The sequence below is a fragment of the Oryctolagus cuniculus genome, chromosome 8, assembly GCF_051225735.1.
Source record: "Oryctolagus cuniculus isolate XC-2025 breed Fujian yellow rabbit chromosome 8, ASM5122573v1, whole genome shotgun sequence".
Taxonomy (NCBI): Eukaryota; Metazoa; Chordata; class Mammalia; order Lagomorpha; family Leporidae; genus Oryctolagus; species Oryctolagus cuniculus.
The window spans coordinates 35,767,206-35,784,836 of NC_142874.1; positions in this window are offsets into that span (position 1 = coordinate 35,767,206).

A 17,631-nucleotide genomic window follows, 5' to 3' on the forward strand; every position below is an offset into this window, starting at 1 on the left:
ATGCTTTTTGAGATAAGTGAACAGTTTTTTGTTAAGACCTATATTTAAATTTCAGCTTCATTACTTATTAATTGATGAGTTGTATTACTTAGGGCAGGTTATTTGTTCTCTCTAAACTTCAGTTATTATCTTTTCCATGAGGATAGTCCCTATCTTGGAAACTTATTACTAAATGTAGAATTATGTAAGCTAATGGGTAATCAGAAAATGGCAATCAATACTGGGACATGAAATTTTCAAAAAGTTCCTGGAAAATGTGTATTATCTGTTCATTCTGTTTTCCATAAACTTTTTTTTAATTTTATTTAAGTTATACAAGTTGCATATATATAGATTTAGGGACATAGTGGGACTTCCCCCACTCACCCTCCCTCCTGCCCACATTCCCACCCTTCACCCCCCTCCCTCTCAGATTCCTGTTCTTAATTTTTACCTTGGTCTATTTTCAATATACTTGATGATCTTACAGTTAACTGTAATCTAAGTAAAGGATTTCAGAAAATAGTATGAAGAGAAAGAAAACAAAACAAAGTAAAACAAAAGAAAAGATCGTTCCTCAATGGAAGAGACAAGTGCTATAAACAATCATCTATTCTCAAAATGTCTATTTCACTCCAACACATTATATTTCAGGTATTCTATTAGTTGCATTGGATCAGGGAAAGCATATTATATCTGACTTTTTGGGACTGGGTTATTTCAGTAAGTATAGTGGTTTTCAGTTGTGACCATCTTGTTGCAAAAGACAAGAGTTAATTTTTTTTTTTTTTACAGCTGAATAGTGTTTCATAGTATAGAGATACCAAAATTTCTTTATCTAGTCAACACTGATAGAGATATGGGTTGAATCTATATCTTAGCTATTGTGAATTATGCTGCAATGAACATGGGGATACAGGTAACTCTTTTATATACTTATATACTGATTTCCTTTGGTTTGGGTAAATTCCCAGGAGTGGGATGGCTGGATCAAGTGGTAGGTCTGTATTCAGATTCCTGAAGTATCTCCATACTGTCTTCCACAATGATTGCAGCAGTTTACATTCCCACCAGCAGTGGATCAGGGGACCTTTTGCCCCACATCCTTGTCAGCATTTGTTGTTTGTTGATTTCTGTATGGGAGCCATTCTAACTGTAGTGAAGTAAAACTTCATTGTGGTTTTGATTCACATTTTTCTGATGGCTAGTGATCCTGAGCATTTTCACAATTGTTTGTTGGCCATTTGAATTTCCTCTCTTGAAAAATGCCTGTTTAAGTCCTTTGCCAATTTCTTCACTGGATTGTTCTGTTGTTCTTGTTGAATTTCTTGAGCTTATATATGCTGGAGGCTAACCCTCTATCAGTTGCAGAGTTTACAAATATTTTCTTCTATTCTGTCAGTTGTCTATTCACTTGGGGACTCGTGGTGACTTCCTTATTCTTGTTTCTTGAATTTCTGCACTTAATTTTAGGCATTTGTGAAGTTGGTTTTTGTTTTTCTCTTCTGATGGCTTTTATCTTTGGGCTATGCTTCTGTGGCTTAGCGGAATGTCTGAACTTTCAGTTACTACCAAGGGGTGTGTGTTGAATGGGACCAAGGAGCCCTGGTCAATGCTCTAGGGTAGGGTGAGTTTCCAGGGTAACATCCAAGTTAGGCATGGTAGAACTCAATACCCAGCTATGCCTTATACTATCTCATGTAACCAACGAATCCCCAAGATCTCAGTACTCAAGGTTCCCACAGTCATTGAGTCCAGATGGCGCTGTAGTGCAGCTGCCCCTCTGTCCCATATAGCTGCCCATCCACTTTCCAGTCAGGCTCAAAGTCATTGGGGACTGTGGACCATTCCCTCTGTAGAATCTCTGGATCACATGTGCATAGTAGAGCTACTTGCCGAACACGAGCTCGCCACTGCCACTAGCATTATCTTTCAGGTGTCCTATCTCAGTGAGCTGTTATGCACATACCTGAAAGCTTCTGTAACTGCTGCCCCAGTGAAAAATACCATCCTCTGTCCCTCAGCCGGAAAGTGGGCTCTTTTTTGGAGAGATTGGTTTGAATCAAACATTCCCCTCTAGTTTTGCTGGGTCCCTGGGCAACTGCCAGCCCCCAGGGCTCCAGTCCAGACTCATGCAACACCACAGGTTGCCACAGACCAGCCTCACGTCCATCTCTAAATTTCTACCGGCTACTGCAGCTGCACTCATGCCTTGTGTTGTGTGTCCATACTCACCACTCAGGTTCATGCTCATTTCACCTCCTCCTGTGGGGCTTCCCAGGCGTTTTTTTCTCCGATTTTCCACTGAGAGTGTATCTCCTACACTTTTTCCTCATTGTTTATCCCTAGCCCAATGAAAAGACAGAATGACAGAGAGACAGGGAGAGATAGACAAAGAATGAGATGTCCCATGTACTGGTTCATTCACCAAATGGCTACAACTACTGGGACTGGGAAAGAGCTAAAAATCCCAAAACTCATTGTGTGTCTCCCTCATGGGCAGCAGGGTCCAAAATACTTAGGTCCCCTTTTGCTGCCTTCCCAGGTACACTGACAGGGAGCTGCATCAGGAGTAGAGCAGCCAGGACTTGGACAGATGTTCTGGTATGAGATGCTAGCGTCAAAAGCGATGGCTTAACCAGCTGCACAAGCCTCTCCACAAACATTTTGATGTACCTTTATATAGCAATAGAATGTCACACCTACTCACTATAGCCTTAACACACGTGCACACGCACACACACACACACACACGAGAGAGAGAGAGAGAGATTACTATTTAACTGTGTCTGTGGCTTTCCCCTTTCCCTAAGGTGCAGGTCGATTTTTACCAATTTTCTAGTAATTACAGTCTCCATCAAAATGAGACATGCTTACTAGCAAACGCATGTTTTCTTGCCATTTGTAGCACCAAGGTTAAACTGGATAAATGCTAGTGAGTCAGATCTGGACTTACAGAGTATGTGAATGTAAGGCTAGAAACCAGAGACAAAATAGAGGTCAAGAGCCGTGTGAACAATTAATAATTGAGACAGAATTAGGTGAGGGAAATGAGGGTGAAGTGTATTGGTCATAAATAAGGCAGGCACATATGGACTCCCTTGTAATGCATGTGTTGGCAAATTAACCAAGGCACTAGTGTGAGAAAAGCCAATAGCTGAAGTACTAACATACATTACCACTTCAACAAGTTACTGTTTGCAATACTCATTATTTAAAAGCATCTTAATATCAATTATGAACTGTTTTGGCAAAATAAGAGAAACAACTACCAATCCTGTTAAACACTCTTCTTTCTAGTCTTAGTTCACTATATAGAGCTTTCAATACAATGTTGATGGGGTGGTAATAGCACTGTTTATATCCTATTTCTGATAAAAAGAAAATGGTTTTAGTATCAGAGCATTTAAAATGATATTTATTGCAGTGCTTTTTTAAATGTTTCTGTAACCTTTATCAGGTCAATCATTATCTTTTCAGAAACTATCCATTTAAGAAAAATTCACCAGCCTACCTGTAGACAATGTAGCAGAGAAAATAAATATTTTTTTCTCAGAAAAATGTTTTTTTAGTAACACAAAATAGAATGAACATTTTGTGTTGCTAAAATACTTATGTAACCATTGCCCAAGAGACCAAAATGAGATGAATTCATGATTCATCTGCAACATATAAACTAGTAGGAATAATGGCCCTGGTTTAAAAGATTGACATTTTCCAATGAGAAAAGGCAGAAGCTCTGGTAATGAATTATTTTGCAATTCTGATTAGAGTCTCATCACAGTAAATCCCTTCCTTGCAATTTTCATATTCACATATATATTTTAGACTTACAAATACATTCATAATAACCCTCAAGGAACCTTTCTTTCTTCATCCGAAATGAAGCTTTCATATTTATAGAAATGACCACAATCGGCCGGCGCGTGGCTCACTAGGCTAATCCTCGGCCTTGTGGCACCGGCACACGGGGTTCTAGTCCCAGTTGTGGCACCGGATTCTGTCCCAGTTGCCCCTCTTCCAGGCCAGCCCTCTGCTGTGCCCAGGGAGTGCAGTGGAGGATGGCCCAAGTGCTTGGGCCCTGCACCCCATGGGAGACCAGGATAAGTACCTGGCTCCTGCCATCGGATCAGTGCGGTGCGCCGGCTGCAGCGCCGGCCATGGAGGCCATTGGAGGGTGAACCAATGGCAAAGGAAGACCTTTCTCTCTGTCTCTCTCTCTCTCACTGTCCAATCTGCCTGAAAAAAAAAAAAAAAACACAAATTATTTAAATAATAATTTGAAGGTTAAATATATTATAAGATCATTGTTGAGAAAAGTCACAGCATTTTATTCGATTCAGTTAAATTCAAGCTCCTATTATCAATTCCAGGATAAATTTGTATTCACTTTTGGAAAATATTTAGATCCTGAATATAATTTAGTATTTTAAATTAAGATTGATATTTAATGTATAAGTAAGCATGGAGCATACATTTGTTCTGGCAGTCAGGGCATCCCATATCAGAGTGCCTGAATTTGATGCCAGGTTCCTGCTCCTGACTCCACCTTCCTCTGAATGCAGACCCTGGGAGGCAGAGGTGATGGCTCAAGTGGCTACATTCCTGCCACTAATGGGGAAGAACTGATTTGAATTCCTTGTTCCTGGTTTTAGACTCAGTCCAGCTCTAGCCATTGTGGGCACTTAGGGACTAGTGGATATGAGCATTCTTGCTGTATCTGTCTTTCTCTCTGTGTGTCTCTCTGCATCTTGATAGATATTACATATGTATTAAAGAAATACCAGTAAGTTAAGCAATTGGAAAATTCTAGCATAAAGGAAATAGGAAAACAGATTTTCCAGGTTTGGTTCTTGGCTCCAGAACTTTGCTACAGTATGAGTCTGGATAAATTAATTGATCTCTGTGCCTTAATTTTCTTTTTTTGTAAAATGGATATATTTATTTTCAATAAATAAAATTTTTGAGAAATTCATTGAAGTGAAATGGACACTATGAGAAACAGTGACTTGATCAGCCCTTGACCTGACTGTTGATGAGCAACTTACTACTTTATCCCATTTAGTATTTTTTTGTTCTACTTATACTATTTGTTGAACTCTTTAATTAAGACACAATTATTCTTAGGTGTTTAAATTTAACTGAAAAGTGATCTATGTTCAATATAAGAGTGGGAATAAGAGAGGGAGGAGATGTACAATTTGAGACATGCTCAATAGGACTTTCCCCAAACAGGAGAGTTAGAAACGTGCCAGGGGATTCCAATTCAATCCCATCAAGGTGGCATGTACCAATGCCATCTCACTAGTCCAAGTGATCAGTTTCAGTTCACAATTGATCATAATGATAGGCTTAAGAGTCAAAGGGATCACATAAACAAGACTAGTGTCTGCTAATACTAACTGATAGAATTAAAAAGAGAGAATGATCCAACATAGGAATTGGGATACACAGCAGACTCATAGAATGGCAGATGTCCTAAACAGCACTCTGGCCTCAGAATCAGCCCTTAAGGCATTTGGATCTGGCTGAAGAGCCCATGAGAGTATTTTAGGCGTAAAATGCCAAGACACTCTGGCAAAATAAATAAATAAATAAATAAAAACCTAAATGAAAGATCTCTGTGAGTGAGATCCCATTGGAAAGAATGGGCTATCAAAGAAGGAGGTACCTTTCTCTGAAGAGAGGAGAGAACTCCCACTTTGACTGTGAGCTCTGAATAAGATCAAAGTTGGTGAACTCAAAAGGCTTCCATAGCCTTGGCAACTCATGTGACAAGAGCCTAGGGTGATTACTGATGCCATAAATAAGAGTGTCAATTGTTAAGTCAACAGCAGGAGTCATTGTGCACTTACTCTCCATGTAGGATCTCTGCCCTTAATGTGTTGTACAATGTGAATTAAAGTTATAACTTATACTCAAACAGCACTTACACTTTGTGTTTCTGTGTGGGTGCAAACTGTTGAAATCTTTACTTAATATATACTAAATTGATCTTCTGTATATAAAGATAATTGAAAATGAATCTTGATGTGAATGGAATGGGAGAGGGAGCGGGAGATGGGAGGGGTGCGGGTGGGAGGGAAGTTATGGGAGAGGGGAAGCCACTCTAATCCAAAAGCTGTACTTTATATAAAATAAATTTATATTTATTAAATGAAAGTTAAAAAAAGAAAACATTTAGCACTAAAAAAAGTTTTTTAAAAAAATATTTATTTTTTTGAAAGGCATGGAATAGAGAGCTGGAGTAACAAAAATTAAAAAAAAAAATCTTCCATCCACTGGCTTATCCCAAATGGCTGCAACAGCTGAGTCTGGGTCAGGTCAAAGTCAGGAGCTAGGTACTCCATCTGGGTCTCCCATAGAGGTTCAGGGGCCCAAGTTCTTGGGCCATCAGCTGCTGCCTCCCAGAGTGAGTTGGAAGGAATCTAGATATGGAGCAAAGTAGCCTGGCCTCAAACTGAACCTCTGATAGAGGATGTTGACATCACAACCTGTGGCTTACCCTGCTGTAACACAATGCCATTTGCATTTGTGATTTCATTAATTTAATTGAAAGTCAGAGAAATAGAGATGAGAGAGAGATTGCAAGGCCAGAGCTGGCCCTGACCAAAACTAATAGCCTGGAATGTACTCTGGGTCTTCCACAAAGGTGCCAGGGACCCAAGTACCTGATCCATCATTTGCTGCCTCCCAGAGTATGCATTAGCAGGAAGGTGAATTGGAAGCAGAAGAGCAGGGACTTGAATCCAGGAACTCCAATAGGGGATGCAGGGCTCCCAAGAAGTGTCTTTACAACTGGACCAAATATTCATAATAAGAATTTTAACATGTAAATATAATGGAAAGGCACAGAACAAGGCTTGACATAAACGAAGCATTCTGTAAATTTTGACTGTCATCATTATTATCTACACCTTCGTTGTCACCATTATCATGAAATAAGTGATGAATTAAAACTCTGCTATCTTAGACATTATAGTGACAGTTTAATAAAACATCATATTTGTTTCTATAGGAACAACAATTGGAATAATTGCCTTCAGTGAATAAATTTTCAAGCGATCGTTCTACATTATTATTATTCTCTATACAGAAGTTAAAAATTAAACAAGGAGGGCACTTAGGGTATGAGCTTTTTCTAACCAGTCTAGAATGGTGCCTATTATCTTTACCAACCAGGATTTTTATGTTATCAAAGATAAACACATTCATGTATGTATGCTTCAAAACTGTCTATCTGTGTTAGCCTTCTTTGGGGAACAATGCTCCAGTTCCCATTGCCATAACAACAGGCTGCTCTCCTTAAAACAAGATATGCTGTGAGTCAAAGTAAAATCGTTTCCATGGTAACTGCTACATATTTAAGTGCAGCAGCTTGCTTTTTAATCAGTCAAATTGTCCTTGTTCAAAAACCAACTACATATTGTTACACACATAATTACAAATATTTTGGGGGTATGGTAAATGAATAAAGTAGAAATGATTCTCACACTTAAAAACAAAACTGAATATCACTTTTTCATAGTTTATTTTTAATAAAATGAAAATCTCCACAATGTATACACATACCAAACCATAACATTGCCCTATATAAAATACAAAGTATTTCTATGTTATACATATTGACTACATTTAAGTGAAATCCTGATTGCTAAAAACAAAAATGTCCATGATCCAAATCTGTTTCCTTCTTTAATTCTCTCATTAAAAATGGAAAGTTCCACAATGATAAGTATGCCTTATGTTTTTACAGTAATTTCTTTCATCTTTTACTGTTTCAGATAATCTTCTAACCAAATAAATCAAATAAATCCATCGCCTTCCTCAAAACTAAAGGATTGAGGACCAGCATTGTGGCATAAAGCCACAGCCTTGGACAACGGCATCCCATATGGGCATCAGTTCGTTTCCTGACTGCTCCACTTCTGATGCAGTTCTTTGCTAATGGCCTAGGAAAGTGGAAGATGGTACACGTGTTTGTGCTCCCGTTACTCATGTGGAGTCCCAGATGAAGCTCCTGGCTCTAGGCTTCAGTTTTGTTGAGTCCTGGCAGTTGCAGACATCTCGGGAGTGAACCAGCCCATGGCAGATCTCTCTTGCTCTGTCTCTCCCTCTCTCTCTGCAATTCTGACTTCAAGTAAATAAATAAGTCTCAAAAAAAATCCAAAAGATGAAAAGATCGAGAATTGACCTGGTTGCTTCCTTCATTCCCATTTTCTTGCCTTCTGATGGTTTTCCTTTTGGTGGGAATAGAAATGATGAAACTGCATATTGCTTTGGGAATTAAAACTGTTAATGGTTGCTGGGATTATATCATCTGTCAAGGATAAAAAGTTGTAGAACCATTCCATTTAAGTGATAATTGAATGAATTTAATTTATTATTTATTTTTACAAATGGTGTATTCTTTCTAAGATTTTATTTATTTATATGAGAGATAGAGTTACATACAGTGAGAAGGAGAGACAGAGAGAAAGGTCTTCCTTCTGTTGGTTCACTCCCCAAATGTCCACAACGGCCAGAGCTGTGCTGATCCGAAGCCAGGAGCCAGGAGTTTCTTTCTGTTCTCCCACATGGTTGCAGGGACCCAAGCACTTGGGCCATCTTCTACTGCTTTCCCAGGCCACAACGGAGAACTGAATTGGAAGAGGAGCAGCTGGGATTAGAACCTGTGCCCATATAGGTTGCCGGCATCACAGGTGGAGGATTAACCTACTGCGCCACAGTGCCAGCCCCAATGGTGTATTCTTATTCCTAGACAGAACTAGATTCAAATTCTGCTCTGTAATTTTTTGGCTATGTGATTTTGAGTTCAAAACTTCTCATTCATGAAGTGGAGTTGACATACAACACAGGTTCATGAGAGAAATAGATAACACATGTAGAAGGCTTAATATATGTATTATCTCGGCTCACAATGCTTGGTATATAGAATGGACTCAATCGCTACCAGGAACTATCATTAATATAATAATTTTCATAAATCTGATTTGAATATTAATAGTATTTGAATTTAATGGCATTTATGCAGCTCTTTAATAATGTTTCAATTTCTAAACATGACTTTATAATGTATTTAGAGATTTATATGTAATATAATTACAGAATAGGAGGTTGTTTTAAAAAGTTAATGGAAAAATATTATGAAAAAATATGTATGTTTAAATTTTTTGCACCAATATAGCATATATTTTTTTTTGACAGGCAGAGTGGACAGTGAGAGAGAGAAACAGAGAGAAAGGTCTTCCTTTTCCGTTGGTTCACCCCCCAATGGCTGCTGCGGCCGGCGCGCTACGCTGATCCAAATCCAGGAGCCAGGTGCTTCTCCTGATCTCCCATGTGGGTGCAGGGCCCAAGGACTTGGGCCATCTTCCACTGCACTCCAGGGCCATAGCAGAGAGCTGGCCTGGAAGAGGAGCGACCGGGACAGACTCCGGCTCCCCGATCAGGACTAGAACCCGGGGTGCCGGCGCCGCAGGCGGAGGATTAGCCTAGTGAGCCGCATATCTTTTAATTCCACTTTCCACGAACTTTTGAAATTCTGTGTGATATATAATGATATGATATGCAAATTTTTAGCATTCTGAAATCAAGTTTAAAATATATATAATTTAAGATTTTTTGGTCATTCTCTCCTTTTTTCAGTTTTAAGACAAAGGAACCCAAATTTTACTTATGTCTCATAATTTTTATGGCATCCATCTGATCCAAGAGATTTATGTGAGATTTAAGCTGAGATTTATGTCCGATTTTCTGGGACAATTCTGAATTTTAATGCCGCACTTTCTTTGTTCCCATATGTATAGCTGTGTCTGTCAGACGCCACGTTCTGATTTTCACATAAAATCTTTGTCACTGTAAATGACAGACTTGCCCTGTCCCTGCCTTTGGCTTTGGCAGATAATTGCAGTTCAGATTCCAGGTCTCGGCATGCAGATGGCACCTCCGCTGGGACGTTGTGCTGCTCACAACACACTGGTGTTGTCCTCAGATGCCAGCCTACCTGACGAGACACTGCAGAGGACAGCAGGTGACTCTTGTTCAACTTTATCTTTGTTTTCATGAAAAGGTCACAACAGACAGGTCATTCACAACCTAAATAACTGTCAAGTCTCGGCAAAAAGGCCCTGTTTTAACATGCACTATTACTCTGGTGTGGCTAATTATTTCACAACTTATGGCATAAGACAACATGAAGGATGGCCCTCCCTGCTCTCTGCTGCCCGTTCTGAGACAAGAATGAGAAGTCAGAAGAAAGAGTCCAGAGAGATTATCAGGTTCAAACCCCTCATTTGATTGCTCCTGATAAGAGACACCAGGCAGGCTTGAGATGACGTTCTTCATTCTGCTGGAATCTGAACACTCAGGTTGAAAGGGAACTTCAGCTCCTCACATCTCACATCATCCAGGTGCTCTGCTGTGGAAGAGTATCTGAGACTTCATTTAAACATCACCTCTGCACCAGTGTCTTCAAGGAGTTTTAGGAAAGGCACAGCCAAAAGCAGTAGAAAGCAAAGCATACAGCAAGGAGGAAGGATCTGACTTTGAAACAGGATGGAGAAAGACTACCTTTGTGCCTTTGTGTTTCTGTATCACGTGACAAATTGGGCAATTCATAAACAATAGAAACGCATCCTCCACAGTCCTGGAGCCTGAGAAGGAGCTTCACTGTGTGCTGATGGCCCATTCCTCAGAGACAGCACCATCCACGTGTCCTCACATGGAGAGAGAGCGGAAGAGACAGAGGATCTACATACTGAACCAGGTCTTGTTAGTCCCTTTGTAAGGACTGATCTGTGAGGGTAGCATTCTCCGGACTAAATCACTTCCCCAGCGCCATCTCTGGTTATTACACAGTTGGGATGGAATTTCACCATGAATCTTGGAGGGGACGCATTTAAACTACAGCAGAAATGCAGGGAGATAGCAGGAAAGTGATGCTTGTTGGATAAACATAAAGAGAACAGAGTAGATTGAAGAGTGCATTTGGAATAAGTGGGTAAAAACTGTTACTTATGTGTTAGTCTAAGGTTGCTGAAAGAAATTGCAAAAAAAAATGGTAAAAGGTTTAAGGCAGTATAAATTTATTATTTGACAGTATTGGAGACATCAAGGTGTCAGCAAGGCTGTGCTGTCCTGAGGGCCACAGAGAAGATCTTTCGTTATCTCTTCCTAACTTTTGGTAATTGAGAGCAAACCTTGTTGTTGATTGGCTCGTAGAGCCTTTACTCCACTCTGTTTCTGTCTTTACGTGTTCTTCATTCTACACATCTGTTTCTGTGTCTCTTTTCCTTTTCTTATTGGAGTCTACTGAGTTAGTGCAGTTCTAATCCAGTATGACTTCATCTTAACCACTTACAACTGCAATGGCCCTATTTTCAAATTAAGGTCACATTCAGAAGTTCCAGGAGGGTCGTGAATTTGGAAGAGGCAGGATCCAATCCCATGTATCTGCTTTTCCTTCCTCTGCCCTCAGACCTTACCTTCAACACAGTAAAACGTTGAGAAGAACTTGGGATATTTGCAGAATGCAAGTCAGGGGTCAGCAATTACATCAGGGAATGACCTGCAGGAAGAAGTATGTCATAAAAATCTGCAACCACAAATTGCTTGTATATTTGTGGGTAGACTTGGGAGAGAAACATAACAGGATAACTTCAAACATGTGATTGTGTTTTATGAGAAATATCATGAGTTTGGAATACAGACACTTAATTTAGGATTCCTGTTAGTGAGTTGCTTCTTTAAGAATTTTCAGAGGTACATATACATTAAATTTTACATCATTTAATTACTATGATTTTCAAATGAGATATCACTTGTTCAGAGCATATACCCCTGAAATTCTCATAATAGGTCTTTGCCCCATTTTTTAAAGATTTATTTATTTATTTGAAAGTCAATTTACATAGAGAGAGAGAAGGAGAGGTAGAGAGAGAGAGAGAGGTCTTCTATCCACTGGTTCACTCCCCATTTGCTGAAACGGCCTGAGCTGTACCAATTTGAAGTCAGGAGCCAGGAGCTTCTTCCAGGTCTCCCATGAGGGTGTAGAGGCCCATATGGGATTCCAATGCTGCAGGTGGCGGCTTTACCCACTACCCCCAGCGCCAGGCCCTCCTCTTTGTTGATGCACTGGTATGAACCAATGTCAGAGGTCCCTGCTCCAGTAAGCACACACTTATATTTGCTTATTCCTTGTTAGAAAGAAGATCAACACGTTTCAGCCATATAGTTGGATTAAAAGTAAGGGAACCGTTTATCCTACAATTTATCATTCTTTTCGTTTGCAGATGGGTGCCCTCATTTGAAAAGAAAAGTAAATTCATGAGCTATTCCTTTAAGAATGATTTGACTGAAATAATCTGTAAAGTCTGCATTGACTATATTACGCTAGTGAAATAGCTTACTGCCTTGAAAGAAGCAAGCACATCAACAGCTGATATACCTGAGTCTCCTTTACATTAGCTTGTATATGAGCAGGTGTTTTGAACTGAGAGTCTGCCTCAAGCCTTAGGATATATCTGTGTATATCCGGTTATGTTGAATTCTAGAAGCCAAGAATCTGTACTGCATGGAAGTGCTCTGTGTCACTGAAGTACTGAGTGGGAGGCTACAGAAGTACATGTAAATAAATCTGGGAAACAGTGTTTAAAATTAGTATGTGGCAGATACAATTTTTTCCCCTTTTCTGGCTTCCTTTGGGTATTAATTAAATACAGCATTTTCTGGCATTTTTTCTTGTAGAATTGTTCCCTATGTATTAAAATATTCAAACTATGAATGCAACAGACAGCAATATTAAATTCTAATGACTATTTCTGAAATAGCAGTGGGTTGGGTCATACCCAGTCTGTAATAGACACCGGCAAAATTGAAATCCTTTCTCATTAACATGCAGATGAGTCAAGTTTCAAAATTACTTTGTTTGTGGGAGAGTTTCTTTTTTCCTAATGGGAAGCTAAAATTAGGTCATGTTGATAACATCCTTGGAAATGTTTTCTCCTCCTCTTCCCACTCCTCCTCTTCCTCCTCTTTCTTTTTCTTCTCTACCTCTCGCTCTCTCCCTCTTTCTCTTATATATGTCTTATCTACGATCAATTTCTGCTATCACCTCCCCTTGCCTCCCTCTCCCTTCCTTCCCTTTCTCTATCCTTATCCCTTCCCTTCCTTTCCTTTTATTTCCTTTTGAAAAGTCCCAAAATAATTTTAAAAGTGTGATTAGACTTGGAAATAAAAAGTGAATGAATTTTTTTTATTTTAGATATATATATAGAGAGTTCATACCCAACAGTTCACCCTCAAATGTTAACAATATTCAGGGCTGAGCCAGGCTAATGATAGGAGCCAGGAACTCAATCCAGGCCTCCCGCATGGTTGGCAGAAATCTAACTACTTGAGTCATCACCATTGCCTCCCAGGGTCTGCATTAGCAGGAAACTGTAATCAAGATCTGGAACACAGTATTGAACCCAGGTACTTTAATGTGGGATATGGGCATTTTTTTAACTTTTATTTAGCAAATATAAATTTCCAAGGTACAGCTTATGGATTATAATGGCTCCCCCCCCATAACTTCCCTCCCACCTGCACCCCTCCCATCTTCTGCTCCCTCTCCCATTCCATTCACATCAAGATTCATTTTCAATTATCTTTATATATAGAAGATCGATTCAGTATATATTAAGTAAAGATTTCATCAGTTTGCACCCACACAGAAACATAAAGTGTAAAATACTGTTTGAGTACTAGTTATAGCATTAATTCACATTGGACAACACACTAAGGACAGATCCCACATAAGAAGTAAGTACACAGTGACTCCTGTTGTTGACTTAACAATTGACACTCTTGTTTATGGCATCAGTAACCTCCCTAGGCTCTAGTCATGAGTTGCCAAGGCTATGGAAGGCTCTTGAGTTTGCCGACTTTGATCTTATTCAGACAAGGTCATAGTCAAAGTGGAAGTTCTCTCCTCCCTTCAGAGAAAGGTACCTCCTTCTTTGATGGCCCGTTCATTCCACTGGGATCTCACTCACAGAGATCTTTCATTTAGGTGTTTGTTTGTTTGCCAGAGTGTCTTGGCTTTCCATGCCTAAAATACTCTCATGGGCTCTTCAGCCAGATCCAAATGCCTTAAGGGCTGATTCTGAAGCCAGAGTGCTGTTTAGGACATCTGCCATTCTATGAGTCTGCTGTGTATCCTGCTTCCCATGTTGGATTGTTCTCTCCCTTTTTGATTCTATCAGTTAGTATTAGTAGACACTAGTCTTGTCTGTGTGATCCCTTTGACTCTTAGACCTATCAGTGTGATCAATTGTGAACTGAAATTGATCACTTGGACTAGTGAGATGGCATTGGTACATGCCACCTTGATGGGATTGTATTGGAATCCCTTGTAGGGATGTGGGCATTTTAATCAGTGGTTAATTGCTAGGCCAAATGCCCACACCTAGCCTTAATTTTATTACTAAACAGAACATTTTTAAAAGATTTATTTTATTTATTTACTTATTTATTTATTTGATACGAAATGTTACAGACAGAGAGAGGGAAGGACAGAGGGAAATGTCTTCCATCCTCTAGTTCACTCCCTAATGACCACCAGGCCAATTCGAAGGCAGGATCCAGGAGCTTGTCGGATCTCTCACATGGGTGCATGGGCCCAAGCAATTGGGCCTTCTTCCACTGCTTTCCCAGGCAAACTATCAGGGAACTGGATTGGAAGTAGAACAGCCAGAACTCGAACTAGAGCTTATATGGGATTCCAGCTGCACAGGTGAAGGCTTTCCCTACTATGCCACAATGCCTGTCCCAAGCATTTTCACTTATAGACATTGCTAGTAATATTTAACTATTTCTAGATATTGATCTTAAACATCCCTTCTTTTACAAGTAACATATTTTTATGTGAGCAAATTTTATGACAATTTGTTTTATGACCTAAAATTCAGGTTTTTTTTTTTTTCAAAATAATGTATTGAAGTTTTCATACTTAAAAGCAGAAACAGAAAAAGAACTCAATTTGATGAATACTTACAATCTTTTCATAAACACCCTTACATAATCTAGAAATAAATACTAAATGGCTAATTTCACCTACTTACTCACTTATTCTTAAAAACATTCACTGACAGTGTGTCATGTGCAAATCCTGACCTGCTACCTAGTTCCCAGAGGTTGTTAATGTATAGCTTCTTATTTGTAGATTTTAAGTCTGCTAGTGAATATAATGTCCTAGCATACATTATCTGTTATACAAAGATGAAAGTGTCTATAATCCAAAGATGTAAACACATATACTCTAAAATAGCTCAGAGGACATTTTGAGAATATGGATCCCTTGTGAAATATTAGGAAATAACTTAAGGTAAAAAATTTTTTGAGTAGAATTTTAGATTTGTGTTTGGGAGTTAGAGCCATAATCCCACATTTCTCAAACATAGATAAAAGGTTAGGAGATCGAGTTTCAATTAACGGTGGGCTGTGTGGGTTTTGGTGAGGGCCCACCACCACCTCTGCATCTCTGCATTGTGCTGGGGAATGGCAGCAAGTGCCAGGTTACTGCACTGTGTTCTTTAACACCAATTATGGACATAGCTCTTGAAAAGCAGCGGAGTGGACTGCAACTGAAGTAACCTTTACTCGGTCGTGGTAGTTTTGTCTGCCAATTTCAAAAAGATTTATTCATAGGTTAATAAATTTACTTTCTCAAGAGTCCAACGGGGCCTGCATTGTGGCACAGTAGGCTGAGTTGTTATATGCAGTGCCGGGGCCGGTTTGAGTCCCGGCTGCTGCACTTCTGATCCCCAGATCTCTGCTGATGCACCTAGGAAAGCAAAAGAGGATGGGCTAAGTATCTGGGCCTCTGCCACCCACAAAGGAGCCCCAGATGGAGCTCCATGTTCCTAGCTTCAGCCTAGACCACCCCCGGCTGTTGCAGCCATTTGGAGAGTGAACCAGCAGATAAATTTAAGCTCTGCTGCTCCTCCTCTTCTATCAATTAAATAAATAAATCTGTTTTTTTTAAGATCCCAACAAAACAAACCAACATTTTTTTTTAATGTTATTCCTGTGTCTGTGGTCACATGAGCTATCTAGCATAGAAAGGGTTCTGAAAACCAGCAGGATACCCGTTTCCTTGGAGTCAATACTTCAGTGCGGTTCTAATGTTTCTATGTGGCTTGAGCTGAAAGGAAATCTTTTATGAGAGATTTAAACACAAACACCAGCCCTTAGATCCAACAACAAATAAGAGAAGGTCATTTTCAGTGCTACGAGAATGTTACACAAAAATATTGCAGATCATTCTATCTCTAGCTTAATACTATCCTCATACACTTACTTACTCATACATCTTCCCCTTCCCCAGATGATATGACAAGCTATGCTTTTGTTTCATATAATTGCTATAATAAAAACAAGTCCTAGAGTTGGACAAAACCTTAATTTGAGCCTAGTTGGTCCCATGTTTTTTTCTTTTCTTTTTTTTCTCTTTTTGCTGCATTTAGGTATTAATGTAATGTGATTGTAATAACAACAGACCTTTCAATGGTGGTTTGTCATTTACTGGTATCTTCTTATTGCACTAGCGTCTCCATCATGAGATGTATGTTATATAAATTGTTGTGTGAGTCATAACTCTAGAGACAGAAAAAGAAGTTCTTCCATGAGCTGCCTATGTTCAGTCAGACCATTAATAGGGCTTGGTTGGAAATGGAAACAAAATCTCATTTCTCAAGATAGTAGTTCCTCTTCATTAAATCATACTGCCATATACACATTCTCTCTCATGACCTACTGTAATTAGTATAGATAATATCTAAATATTTTTAAATATTTTGTCTGTACAAAGTAAGTCACTGTCAATGAATAAGATAACCTAGCTTAAAATACTTAAATTAAAAAGATACTGTTTTTTATGACAAAGTAGTGACTTTTCTACTACTAAGGAAAATGTAGGATTGCTTTATTTTGCATGCCATTTCAGAGTTCATTTCCAACAGTAATGGCCAGACTGAGTACCTGAGTCTTCTGCACGGCATGTAGTTAAACATGCTTTCTCATTTCCAGCACGTTCCAGTGATGAAGCCTGAGTAATCACTTGTATTAGGAGATTTATCGAAGATCATTGTGCAGATGAGATCAAGGAAAAAGAAAAAAACAAAAACAAAAATAAGGCAAACTGAAGCTTCTGCTCTATTGCTTAAGTCCCTCAGCCATGAGTTCCCTGCTGCTTCATTACTTAACTGTGCAAAGAGCTGTGCTTTTTGAATGAAAGATCATGTTGTTTTTTGATGCTCGATATTTGTAATTAACATACCTACCATTGCCAGAATGACTTTTGATAAAGGTCATTTTCTTTAGATCAATGTAAACAATTAAGCCTCAATTTTACTAAGTATAGTGTATAAATTGGCTGTTTGAAAGTTAATATAAAAAGAATCATCAGTACTTAAGTTTCCAATTTTCCACATGCATAGTTAAAATGTTTTGAACTAAGCTACTTGGCAAAATATTTCATGAGAAAATTTCTTTTTAATGAAAATAGGAAGCAGATTATATTCTTAATGGGAAATAGGTTGATGTGTTTGGGTGGCATTTAGTCAACTAGATTATTTAGACAATCTTACCTTATTTATCTACTTAACA